The 13,952-nt window shown below is 46.3% G+C and overlaps 1 pseudogene; it reads right to left on the bottom strand.

Annotated features, from left to right (window-relative positions):
- Positions 1 to 9,968: 9,968 nt before the first annotated feature.
- LOC132439694 (polypeptide N-acetylgalactosaminyltransferase 11 pseudogene) lies at positions 9,969 to 11,418 on the bottom strand (annotated as a pseudogene).
- Positions 11,419 to 13,952: the final 2,534 nt, after the last annotated feature.

The raw sequence follows: 13,952 nt of genomic DNA, 5'->3' as shown, positions 1-13,952 counted from the left end.
CCACATACCACAAAAAAAAAAAAAAAAAAAAAAAAAAAGAATTGTATCCAAACTAAGAAGACAACCCAATAAAAAGAGGCAAAAGATTTAGGCAGACTCCTCCAAAGAACATTCGCTCATGAGCCCCACACAGAAAAAGATGTTCAACATTATTAGCCATCAGGACAGTGCAAATTAAAACCATGATGAGATGCCAGCACACAGGGAATGGCTGGAATTAAAGACTGAGAATACCAAGTATTGTGAAGAATGTAAAACAATTGGGACTCCCATACATCATTGGTGGGAATGCAAAATGATGGAAAACAGTTTGGCAGTTTTTTATAAAGGTAAACATACACTTATTATATAACCCAGCAATTCCATGCCTAGGTTTTTTCCTAGGAGAAATGAAAACACGTGTCTGCAGAAAGACTTGTATAGCAATGTTTTTAGTAACTTTATTTGTGATAATCCAAAACTCAACACAACCCACACATCCATCAACAGGTGGAAAAACGATTGGGGTATATTCTGTAGGACCCCATGTATGTGAAATGATTTATTAAAAACAGACAAAACTAAGCTAGAGGAATCAGGCTCCCTGACTTCAGACTATGCTACAAAGCTACAGTAATCAAGACAGTATGGCACTGGCACAAAAACAGAAACATAGATCCAAGGTAGAGGATAGAAAGCCCAGAGATAAACCCACGCACTGATGGTCACCTAATCTATGATAAAGGAGGCAAGAATATACAATGGAGAAAAGACAGCCTCTTCAATAAGTGGTGCTGAGAAAACTGGACAGCTACATGTAAAAGAATGAAATTACAACACTACTTAATATCATACACAAAAGTAAACTCAAAATGGATTAAAGACCTAAATGTAAGACCGAACACTATAAAACTCTTAGAGGAAAACATAGGAAAAACACTCTTTGACATAAATCACAGCAAGATCTTTTTTGACCAACCTTCTAGAGTAATGAAAATAAAAACAAAAATAAGCAAATGGGACCTAATTAAGTTTAAAAGCTTAGGTTTAAACTTTTTTTAAGCTTAAAAGCTTTTGCACATCAAAGGAAACCATTAACAAGATGAAAAGCTGACCCTTAGAATGGGAAAAAATATTTGAAAACAAAGCAATGGACAAAGGATTAATCTCCAAAATATACAAACAGCTAATGCAGCTCAATATTAAAAAACAAACAACCCAATCCAAAAATGGGCAGAAGGCCTAAATAGACATTTCTCCAAAGAAGACATACAGATGGCCAACATACACATGAAAGATGCTCAACATCACTAATCATTAGAGAAATGCAAATCAAAACTACAGTGAGGTATCACCTCTCACCAGTCAGAATGGCCATCATCAAAAAATTCTACAAACAATAAATGCTGGAGAGGGTGTGGGGAAAAGGGAACCCTCTTGCACTGTTGGTGGGAATGTAAATTGATACAGCCACTATGGAGAACAGTATGGAGGTTCCTTAAAAAACTAAAAATAGAACTACCATACGACCCAGCAATCCCACTACTGGGCATATACCCTGAGAAAACCATAATTCAAAAAGTCACATATACCCCAGTATTCATTGCAGCACTATTTACAATAGCCAGTAGCCAGGACATGGAAACAAACTAAAAGTCCATCGACAGATGAATGGATAAAGAAGATGTGGTATATATATGTATATATATAAATGTGTGTGTGTGTGTGTGTGTGTGTGTGTGTGTGTGTGTGTGTGTATATATATATATATATATATATAAAATGGAATATTACTCATCCATAAAAAGGAACAAAACTGGGTCATTTGTCGAGATGTGGATGGACCTAGAGTCTGTCATACAGAGTGAAGTAAGTCAGAAAGAGAAAAGCAAGTATCATATATTAACACATATATGAGGAATCTAGAAAAATGGTACAGATGAACCTATTTGCAGGGCAGGAATAGAGACACAGACGTAGAAAACGGACATGTGGACACAGGGTGTGGGGGGGGAGTGGAGGGTGGGATGAATTGGGAGATTAGGTTTGACATATATACACTACCATGTGAAAAATAGATAGCTAGTGGGAACCTGCTGTATAGCGGAGGGAGCTCAGCTCAGTGCTCTGTGATAACCTAGATGGGTGGGATGGGGGTGGAGGGGGGTCCAAGAGGGAGGGGACATATGTACACATATATCTGATTCACTTTGTTGTACAGCAGAAACTAACACAACATTGTAAAGCAATTATATTCTAAAAAAAAGACAAAACTAGTCTAGAGTGACAAAAAGTAGATCAATGGTTACTTGGGTTTGGGGTAGTGGACATCATAAAGAGACACAAAGGAATGTTTTGGGAGTGATAGAAATACTGTGTCTTTAATTGTAGTGATGACTGGTTACTCGAGTACATTGTCAGAGCTAGTCAAACTGCACACTTCTAATGGGTGCATTTTACATAACAACGTGAATATAATTAACACGGCTGAACTGTGCACTTAATGTGGTTAAGATGGTAACGCTTATGTTATTTGTTTTCAGCCACGATTTTTAAACAATTAGCACACGTAAAACAATGGGTGCATTTTACTGTATGTAAATTAAAGCTGAATAAGGTTGATTTAACAAATAAAGCGATATATCTCTGAGATCTCTTCTAGCTCCCAGAAATCTTGACAAATTCTCAAAATTATCTTCTCTCACCATTATCAAAAATTCTTCACTTTTCCATACTGCTCAAAATTTTCCTAATAGGATGACATTCATCTTAAGATAAATTTAGAGGTGGAGTCTTTAAACTTTTATGTGCCATGGACTCGCTGGCAGCCCGTGAACCCTATGGGCTCCTCTAAATAACATTTTTTAAAAGAATGAATACATAAGATTTTGAAAGAAAACAATCGTATTAAAAATGTAGTTGCCAAAATATTTTTTACATATGTTTGCAGTATAGTGATAGATGTGCTTTGTTATCAACACATTAAATAACAAGGAATAGTGACAATCTCAGAATTTACCATCATTTCAAAAGCTGAGGCTAAATAAGATTTTGAGTACCTGTGTCAACTGTAAAGTGATGTGAAGTTACCTGTGATCTCCACTGGTGACGGAGTTATAGGCTAACACCCCGATGTTCTACTCCTCATTCATAATTGAAGTTAATGCTAAATTTTTTAGTGAAAACGAGGACCACATTTTCCACCAAATTCATGGACTAAATTCGGTCTGTGGAACGCAGAGAATCCCTAGTTTAGTGCGTGATTTTGTCATTCGCACCTTGATGTGAAAGCAGCTTTTGACAGCCTCGTTTTGATTAACCCTGAGATTATCCCCTCAGGTTAACTCTGAGATTATCCCCTCACCCACAGGAAGCTGAGAAGGGAGCCTGGAGCACAGGGAGGATGGAGGAAGCGGGTACTGAGAGCTCGCGGAGCTGGATGTAAATGGTGGGGGGTGGCAAACAAGGGCATGGGGAGGGTCTATCTTGAAGTTTCCTGATGGGCTGGTTTAACCTCTCTCCTCCTTTATTTATTTATTTATTTTTTACATCTTTATTGGAGTATAATTGCTTTACAGTGGTGTGTTAGTTTCTGCTTTATAACAAAGTGAATCAGTTATACATATACATATGTTCCCATATCTCTTCCCTCTTGCATCTCCCCCACTCCCACCCTCCCTATTCCACCCCTCTAGGTGGTCACAAAGCACCGAGCTGATCTCCCTGTGCTATGCGGCTGCTTCCCACTAGCTATCTACCTTACGTTTGGTAGTGAAAATATGTCCATGCCTCTCTCTTGCTTTATCACAGTTTACCCTTCCCCCTCCCCATATCCTCAAGTCCATTCTCTACTAGGTCTGTGTCTTTATTCCTGTCTTACCCCTGGGTTCTTCATGACATTTCAGAAATGTGGCGCAAGGAGGGGCACCTCGTGGGTTCCCCTGGTCTGGAGAGCCCGGCTCCCACAGAAACTGGCAAGAGCTGGAGGAAGGATGGGTTGGCAGTTAGGGGCGGCGTGAGCTCCTGTCCAGACTCTCCTGGAGGCAGGCTGGACGCAGGGCAGACCCTCCCTCCCGCCCCTCATGCAGCTCCGGCGCCCCCAGCGGGCTACGCAGTGGTTCAGGGCAGGGTCCATCCCCAGAGCCCACGCCACAGCTGCCGCGCGCTGGCTCTCACTGCCTCGAAGGTAGCTTCCACCCAGGGCTCTTGGCTTTGCCTTCAAGGTGCTTTGATTTCTGCGCTGAAAAATTCCCCGAGGCAAAGAAACAGAGAGGGGTGGTTATCTGCTGAAATTCCTCAGAGATTTACCCACCACAACTGAGGCCCAGAGAGGGGAGGGGACCCGGCTTGGGTCCCCAGGAAGCAGGTGGAGGGGCTGAGACCCACATCAGGTCCAGGTTCGCTGGCTCTCTTCTCCCCTGAGATGCAGGGGTGTGAAGGAAAGGGCAGCGTCGTGGGCAGCACCCGGCTAGCCCGCCTGCGGACACACAGGTGGTCAGAGGCAGGGTGGGCCTCAGAGGTCATCAAGCATCTTTATGGAGGAGAGAAATGTGTTCCAGAGAAGGGAGGAGCCTCCTGCCAGCAGCTGGAGTGACAAAACGGTACTTTGGTCCTAGGTTAGCGGTTCCCAAGCCTGACCAGGCACCAGAATCACCTGGAGCCATCGTTCCAAACACGGCTCCGGGGACCAGTCCCAAAGCCACACATCAGAACCTCTGTCGAAGGGCCCGACATCTGCACTGTCACTGAGCAACCCACGCAGCTCCAGTGTGTGACCAGGCTCGAGGACCATGGCACTGAGCCATTCCCAAGTGTGCCCTGGAAGGGGCTGGGGTGGGACCTCTGACCCCTGCCCTGGGCTCTAGCCATGGGCAGACGGGAGGGAAGAGGGCAAGGAGAATGTTCTCCCCTTGGGGAGGAAGAACGGACCTCAAATAGGTGTTGGTTCAAGAAAAAGCTTAAGGCTTGAGCCAACCCTTCCTTTTCGTTGGGTGAATCTAGACCTGAGGAGTTGGGTGCAGGGAGGTGGGGGGAGGGGGACTTCACTGGGTACAGCATCATTTTAACTCTCCGATTCTCTCCATTAGATCCAAAGAAGGACAGAGGCTGCATCTTACTCATTTCTGTACCCCAAGTGCTCAGCCCAGAGACAGGTACACAGCAGGCACTAAATAAATGCTCCTGAATTCCCATTATTAGCTATGCTGCGTGAGTGGCGCTTTCACGATAGAGTTTTCTGCCGCCTCTTGAGTTTCCGCAGACACTGGGAGTTGCTGAGAATGCTGTATTCCAAGTCAAAATATTCATTATGACACACGCTGTGTGCAATTTCCACAGACCCATTCATTACCCCATAATGTGCTTGGGGAGGAAAACAAACCGCTCTTGGAAAGGCAGCCGTGCAGTAGCTGAGGTCAGAGCTCTGCCACCACACTCAGTGGCCTTTCCAGGGCGCATCTCTGTTGACCGTGACCAAAAGGGTCTCTGGACCTGGGAGCACTGGACAGTGGATCTTCATCCAGGCAAGATCCAGTCACACATCTCAGGCAAGGTCAAGAAGCCCGAGGACCCCAGGGACGAAACCCACCCCCTGGCCCCTGACACGTGCTAATTGCAGCACGTTTATTTGCAATGCTGGGGACCCTTTCAGTCATGGGAGCAACGTAGAAATCCCTCTGTTTGACCTTTTCCCTGTTTATCTCATTAAAAAAGTAGCTGCACGGTGCAGAAGTTTGCTCCTGGTCTCATTAGCTGCCTCCTCATAATTGCAGGTTTTTAAGCAAGTTCCAGGCAGAGCCTCTGATGGAAATTAAACTCAAAGAGAAAGAGAACGGGAAAAATGCGTAGGAGCTGGATAATTGCATGCCTGTGTCTCTAGCGGTGGGCTCAGGCACACAGAGCAGCAGATGGGGTCTAAGCTGAAGGAAATATGGAAATGAAGCCCAACTCAGACAAATGGTAAAACCAAAGCAAGCCCTGAGAACACTTCTGGACAAGCCTCTAGCTCTCTAGCTAGTGTTTGTTTGGTGACGTTACCTGGCAGTTGGCTCTGACATTTCCCCCCCACCCCTGACCGTACTCCCTGGACCTCCTCTCTCTCTTGGCCAGGGAGGGTTCCGGCACCCGCTCCCAGGGCTGCAGGTCACTGGACACCAGCCAGGGCACAGCTGGCCTGCACCTTCCCTCCCAGCCTCTCCCGCCAGCTGCACTCACTTCCATCCAGCCAGCTGCAAGCCTACCCAGGGCGTTCGAGGGCTCTTTACTCTCACCAAGCAGGTGCTAGATTTTTTTTTAACCTGGTGTCCTCCTCAGCTCATCCTCCAGCGTGGGCGGGAGGAGAAGTCATGGGCTCTGGAATCACAATGACCTGGTATGGAATCCATTCATTGCCATCTTTGTGACCGTTAACCTCTCAGAGCCGCCATCATTAAAATGGTGATAATAGGGCTTCCCTGGTGGCGCAGTGGTTGAGAGTGTGCCTGCCGATGCAGGGGACGCGGGTTCGTGCCCCGGTCCGGGAGGATCCCACATGCCGCGGAGCGGCTGGGCCCGTGAGCCATGGCCGCTGAGCCTGCGCGTCCGGAGCCTGTGCTCCGCAACGGGAGAGGCCACAACAGTGAGAGGCCCGCGTACCACACACACAAAACAAATGGTGATAATAACACCCAAACTGTTAGAAGGATTAAATGAGCTGTCTCTGGAAAGCGCTGGCACGCAGTAAGTACTCCATGTATGTTAGTTCCCTACTCAGCCTCCAATTTCTAAGAAACACGTAATGTCCTCTGGAGTGAAGGTCAGACCATTCGGGGGTTTTGGAATTGCTAGCTTTTCAGGGCAGCGTCTCTGGAAGAGACAGTATGGCTCAGTGAGAGGAGCCCTGTGGGTTTGCGTCTCCTGTGACCCTTGGCCGTAGTCCCCATCCTCTTGGGTCTCCATCTCCCTGGTGTCATCGAGGATGTGGCGAGCCGGCCCCAGGTCCGCCCTGCTCAGCTGACGAGGCTGTCGTGAGTTCTGGGTGGCTAAGGTGTGAGAACAAGCTCTGGAAACTGGTAAAAAAGGAACTTTGACTCCAACCCAAATGGGTAGCTTATGGGAACGGGCGGCTCTGGAAACCCACAGAGGAAAAGGATTCTCAAGGGCTTTTATTGGAGACTCTGTGCGGGCTGGTAGCACAACTTTGGTGCAGCTGGTGCCGTGGAAAGAGCCACAGCTTTGGAGCCTGAAGAATCGCGCTGACCTGTACCTGCTGTGAGGCTCCAGGCCGATTCTTCACCTGACAGTGGGAAACGGGAAATGCGTAATGGATGTAAATGCTCTTTATAAACTGTAAAGCGCAGATCCACCTGTTAGTTGTTTTGTAATTCTTCACTCTAGCCCCAAGGATGTCCGGCTCAACATTATGTTCTGGCTGGTACTTAGTGTAAAATAGATAGTTAGTGGGAACCTGCTGTATAGCGGAGGGAGCTCAGCTCAGTTCTCTGTGATGACCTAGATGGGTGGGATGGGGGTGGGGGGAGGTCCAAGAGGGAGGGGACATATGTACACATATAGCTAATTCACTTCGTTGTACAGCAGAAACTAACACAACATTGTAAAGCAATTATACTCAAAAAAAAAAAAAAAATCCTTGTAGAAGCGAATATACCCAGACCCTCCCTGAAAGCACATTTATGTCCAAGCAGCCTTTGAAGAAATTAGCCTTAACAAGATGATATTTAATGCAGATTGGGGTCTGCAGAATAATGGCTCCCTAAAGATAATCCCCAGAGCCTGTGAATAGGTTATGTTACCTTAAGTGGCAAAATGGACTTGGCAGATATAATTGAGTTAGGGATCTTAAGACAGGAATATTATCCTGGATTACCTAAGTGAGCTTAATGTAATCACAGGGTCCTTAAAAGAAGCAAGACAGGAATCAGGGCAGTCAAGGAAGGAGATGTGACGATCGAAGCAGGGGTCAGAGCCAGAGAGAGACTGAAGATGCTGTACCGCTGGCTTTGAGGTGGAAGAAGGAGCTCAGGGATGCAGGCAGTCTCTGGAAGCTGGAAATGGTAAGTGGATTCTCCCCTAGAGCATCCAGAAGGAACGCAGACCTGATATCTTGATTTTAGCCCATTGAGACTCATTTTGGACTTCAGAACAATAGAGCTGGAAGATAATAAATTGTGTGTTGCTTTAAGACGTCCAATTTGTGTAACTTGTTACAGCAGCAAAAGGAAACGAATACACAGATAAATGGAAACTTCTGCAACTTGCATACAAAAATCCCAAAGCCCAGGCACAAAAAGGGAGAAACCTGGTTCAGCAGGCACACTGTGGAACAGAGCCTAATGACTAAATGTCAGTGATGTGGCCCTGGTCACAATGGCAGCTTCAGTGTTGAGGCTCTGTTTGTTTTTAAAGAAGTAGAGTAACTGGAATGAGAGAAAGGATGTTTTACATTCACTAAGGTCACTGGTCACACAGAAACAATGGGTTCAGTTCAGGGCAAAGCAATTCCAGGAGGGCATTACAAACTAGTTCATCTCCTAAGCATGAGAGAGAGCAGGAACCCTCATACTTTACTGGTGGAGAGCAAACTGGTACCACTACATTGGATGGCAATCTGGCAATGTGTATTAAAAATTTTAATGCACGTATCTTTCAATCTAGCAATTGCATTGCTCTAAATCTATGACACAGATACCTGTACAAAGAGGTATATGCAATGCAAGGATATTCATGATTGTTTTGTTTGTAGTAGCAAAAGATTGGAAACTACCACATGTCCATCAGCAGGGGACTAGCTTAATGAAATATGGTTTTTATGAAACTGCCTACGTTGCTTTTAAAAGAATCAGGTACGGCTTTAAATACTGACGTGGAATCATCTCCAAAATTTATTACTAGGTTTAAGAAAAGCAAGGTGCAGAATAGTGTATGTAATATTTTTGTCTAAAAGAATGTGTATACTTTGCAAATGCATAATTTCTCTTGAAAAGATAGGAAGTGGTAACGTGATTATCTCTGGGGGGAGGATTCCAGAGCCTGGAGGTATGGCAGATAAGGTTTGATTTGCCCTTCATCTCACTTTTACACTTTCTCCTCCCATGTGCCTGCATTACATATTTAAGAAAAGGAAGATAAAAGGGAAGGAAACAGAAGTCCCTGAAACCAGCTCATGGGTGTGGCTGTTAAAAGAACTGGAATGTTTACTCTGTGCAGAGGGCAAGGCTGAACCAATGGAGAAGATTTGGTCTTTGAAATAAGGAAGAATTTTCCAGCCATCAGAGCCGCCTGAAGGAGAACCAGGCTGCCCCCGTGAGGAGTGAGTTCTCTGTGGCTGTTGGGCTGATGAAGCTTAGGCTGCGTGAATCTTTCTTGCGGGGCCACAACGGGGTCTCAAGTTTTGGAGGACTTAGTATAGTGCAGGAAGTTTCACCCCAGCTCCATATTATTATTATTTTTTAATAATAAAAAGGATCCTTTAAATGTAAATAGTACCATATTTCATCAAAATACTTTATAATAGTTAACTGCCTCTTAAATATAATCTTATAAACGATGCCTTCTGGAGTTGAAAGTAATGTGGATGCAATCTGTTTAACATTATCTATTTAGAACATGGTAATAGAAGTGGAAAAAATTAACAATCTCCTATGAAGTCTTCTAAAAAAGGAAATCATAACAAGTTTCTGATCAGATAAATGCCATTCCATTATTAAAATGGGTTAAAAAGAAGTGTAAATAGATTTGAATAGGCATGTCAGTTTCCTGGGTTTTGCCCTTCTCTGCAAACTTGACTCTTTAATAGAGTTAAAACTGAATTCTTGTTTTCTGTCATGAGCAAAAAATTCCTTAACGGCAGCTCAGAAGTGACCTTAATGTCTTGGTGAAACATACTTCTTCACCTTCTGATGGTCGCTTGGTGCTCCAATCTCCAGTATATCTGCTGTCTCACCTTTGCTAATCTTCTCAGGCATCTCCATTAGGAGGACAAGTGTGATGAATCACCGTTCCAGCCACGAGTCCGTCTTAACTCTCCAAATGCCGTCACAGGTTGCCATAGCAACACAGCCTTTGTGACTCAGTAGATCGACCACTCTTAGGCACTGTCCACCTGGCACCTGGTACAGCCAATTATTCTTCCCAAAATTCTATTGCTGGGCTGCCCCTGACCCATGACACTTCATGAGCACTTGAATGAGTTTCCGACATATCCAGGCAAAGGGAGATTATTTAAAATCAATTCACGCTCTTCATTATAAATTCAGAGCTGAATAGGGTCACTGTAGCCACATCCCTTAAGCACCCCTAGGCCTCTCATCTGCCTTGGGCAGCCTGGGCCACCAGACACTTACTGATCTGGAGGCGACAGAGCCTTTCCCATTGAAGGACTTGGGGCATGTTGACCTTCTTTTGATAAAAATGGATTGCTAGGGTTTGGCATTGGGCTCGGGTATCTGCCTCTCCTGGCAAATGTTATCCAAATATCATTGAAATGATTTCCAAGCCAACTTCTTCCTCCATTCAACATGCTTATTGATATTTCCAAAGCTTTTGGACCCCAGCCCAGGTCTTATGGAAAAATACTCCTGCTGATATTCATCCAATTAAACATGAACCAGTCTCATCACGCATGTCATGATATCCTCGCCTTCAGGAGAACCATACGGTCGCCTTTTTCCAAAAATGTGTCCAACGCTAGAGCGAGGGATGATGAAGAGCTTACCTCCACCCATCCAAATCCGAAATGATATTTCGAAATTTTCTCCTCCCCAGATATCCATGCCACTGTCACACTGTCCAAGTTCAATGAAATAGATTCTCTTCATGGCAAACGACCCTCCAGCAATGGTAGGTGACTTTATTGGTGTTGCAGCTCCCTCCAGGCCTCTGAGCTTGGAAAAGGGAGCACGACCCCATCTGAAATGCAGCCCCCAGTTGAATCCCCCTCACAACGCGGGAGGAGCTATAGGCGAGGGTCAGCACTGGTGGTGCTGGTCACCAGGCATACTACCGTCCACTAGTCCTCCTGGATGACGGCCAGCGAGGAGCCGGCCACGCCACAGCCGCTCTGATGATTCTGCCTCAAATCAATCTCCCACGCTTTGTATTTTTTATTACTTCAATTTTTCCAAGGAGGTAGTTTTGGACACATTCATCTAGTTCTCCTTTCAAATCACTGTGCACGAGCATGATGTCCTGAAGAAGCCAGGCAGGCATGTGGTCTAGGAGGCTGTGAACAGGCCAGAGCCAGGCACACAGCCTTCATTGCAGAAGCAAATAGCAACAGCAGCCACTGGCAAATCCACTGAGTCAGACTTGTCTGGACATGTGCTGCCCTCCCCGTATTGGCTACATCCCTGTGGCAGCCAAGCCCTGACTCAGAAGCATATTGAAGGCATGTTTCTGATACCGCAGGTCTCTCAATGCCTGATCACTTTCATTAAAAATCATACCCAGGGCTTCCTTGGTGGCGCAGCGGTTGAGAATCTGCCTGCTAATGCAGGGGACACGGGTTCGAGCCCTGGTCTGGGAGAATCCCACATGCCGCGGAGCAACTAGGCCTGTGTGCCACACACTGAGCCTGCGCGTCTGGAGCCTGTGCTCCGCAACAAGAGAGGCCGCGATAGTGAGAGGCCCGCGCACCGCGATGAAGAGTGGCCCCCGCTTGCCACAACTAGAGAAAGCCCTCGCACAGAAACCAAGACCCAACACAGCAAAAATAAATTAATTAATTAATAAACTCCTACCCCCAACATCTTCTTTAAAAAAGAAAAAATCACACCCAATGCAGAAGAGAATTTCACAGTATCTTTTTCTGGATCTTCAACATGGTTCTCTCTCCCGTCGTCAATGTTGTTTGCTTTGAACTGTGATTCTAATACTCCACTTGGACCTCGAGTGAAACAGGGATAGAATTTGGGGAGGAAATAGTCCATGGAGCCCAGACACCTTGATGAGCACATTCTTAAGTGGCTGTCAGTTCACTGAAGTTGAAATAAACAAAAAGCAAAACTGTCCAGTTCCCAGGTGAAAAAGAACGTCCGCAACAGATATATCGCACGGTGACACTTCCCACTGTGGACCCAGCATAGCTGCAGGGCTGCACTTCCCACTGTGGACCCAGCATAGCTGAAGGGCTGCACTTCCCACTGTGGACCCAGCATAGCTGCAGGGCTGCACTTCCCACTGTAGACCCGGCATAGCTGCAGGGCTGCTTTCAACTTCCTGGAGCAGGTGCTGGAGCCATAAGCTGGTGCTGGAGGCTGGGTGTGAACCGGCGTGAGAGTGAGAAACTCTGGGGATGCAGTCGTGGGTTGGGGGCCACACTTCCGGAGTTTGACCTCCAGGACCCTGGCTCCATACTGGAACCATGTGGGGGACTTTTACGTCTCACTGATGCCTCCCCCTCCCCCCGAGACCAACTGAATCAGAATCAGGAGTCTGGGCTCCATTCTGGCCTCATCTACTCCTGTCCCACACCCAGCTCAGAGTGACCGTCTAAAACATCAATCTGATCATCCCACAACCCCCTCCTGAAACTTCCAGTGGTTTCTCACTGTACTCGGGACAAAAATCATGTCCTTGTCAAGGCCTGAAGTCCCTCCGAGTTCTGTTCTCACCGGCCTGGCCCTCTCACTCACTCACAGGATGCGGTCCAGCTACTCACCACCGTGAACTTACCAGAGCACCACTGACACATTTACTGTGCCTCTCGACTGCCCCTGCTTATTATGTTTCACTTTGATTAAAAACACAGGTGCACATATTCCTTATTTCAGGTGTTCTCTAGGGGCAGAGGCAGCCAATTATCCCATTACAGAAATCATGTACCTGGAATAATAATTATGCCTCAGAGGAATCCAATTGCATCACTTGAATAAAGTCAAAGCCTTTAGATTGCTCTTAAGGAAATCAGGCATGCACAAGAACGACTGACTTGTTATCAGGGGAGATACTAGCTCTGCGTGGAACTTCTACCAACTGAGATCAAGAGCACGAGTGTGGGAATGATGGATCCCTTGGAAATATGTTTAGTCTGAGATGCCGTGCGGGACTTCAGTGCGGAAGTCCAGTGCACGGTTAGTTGGATGATTTTGAAGAAGGAGGGAGCGTTCTAGGATGGAGACAAAGTGGGGGAAGCACCAAGATTTAGGAGGTAGGGGCTTCCCTGGTGGTGCAGTGGTTGAGAGTCTGCCTGTCAATGTAGGGGACATGGGTTCGAGCCCTGGTCTGGGAAGATCCCACATGCTGCGGAGCAACTAAGCCCGTGAGCCACAACTGCTGAGCCTGTGCGTCTGGAGCCTGTGCTCTGCAACAAGAGAGGCCGTGATAGTGAGAGGCCCGTGCACCGCGATGAAGAGTGGCCCCCGCTCGCCACAACTAGAGAAAGCGCTCGCACAGAAACGAAGACACAACACAGAAAAAATAAATAAATAAAAATTAAAAAAAAAACAAAAAAGATTTAGGAGGTGGTTCAAACTATCTGAGCAAAGAGATCACCCAGCAACTGGGTGTTCAGTGACCGTTTCTGGGGCAGGTGGAGGGAGAGAAGGATGGAGACGAAGAGAAGATGCAGAGAAAGGGACAGTGAGAACAAAACCAAGGAGTGGACAAGTTTCAAGAAAGAGAGGCAGTGTGTCCAAAAGGATGAGTAAGATGAGGCCATCTCAATAACCCAGGCTGGGGGAGTGAGGGGTCTGCAGGGACTGGATCAGATATGGTTTCAGGAGCAAGAAGGAGGTGGAGGTTGGAGCACAGAAGACAGAGCTATAAGTGGGAGACGAGGAAGGGCCTCGACCGGTGGAGGAGAAGTGGCTGCTCCCCTTCGCACACTAAATAAAATTTAAAAAATAAAAAAGAAAGGCTAGTGTCCCTGTTTCCCAGCTCCTCCCTGGCCCACAGTCCTCTTCTTCCAACCTCTCAGAGGATGGTGTGCGTGCATGTGCTGTGTTTAAGTCACTTTGCTTTCAGATTCTTGCCTTTCA

Source organism: Delphinus delphis, chromosome 16 (genome assembly GCF_949987515.2).
Source record: "Delphinus delphis chromosome 16, mDelDel1.2, whole genome shotgun sequence".
NCBI classification, from domain to species: Eukaryota; Metazoa; Chordata; class Mammalia; order Artiodactyla; family Delphinidae; genus Delphinus; species Delphinus delphis.
This window is presented reverse-complemented; position numbering and strand designations above follow the sequence as displayed.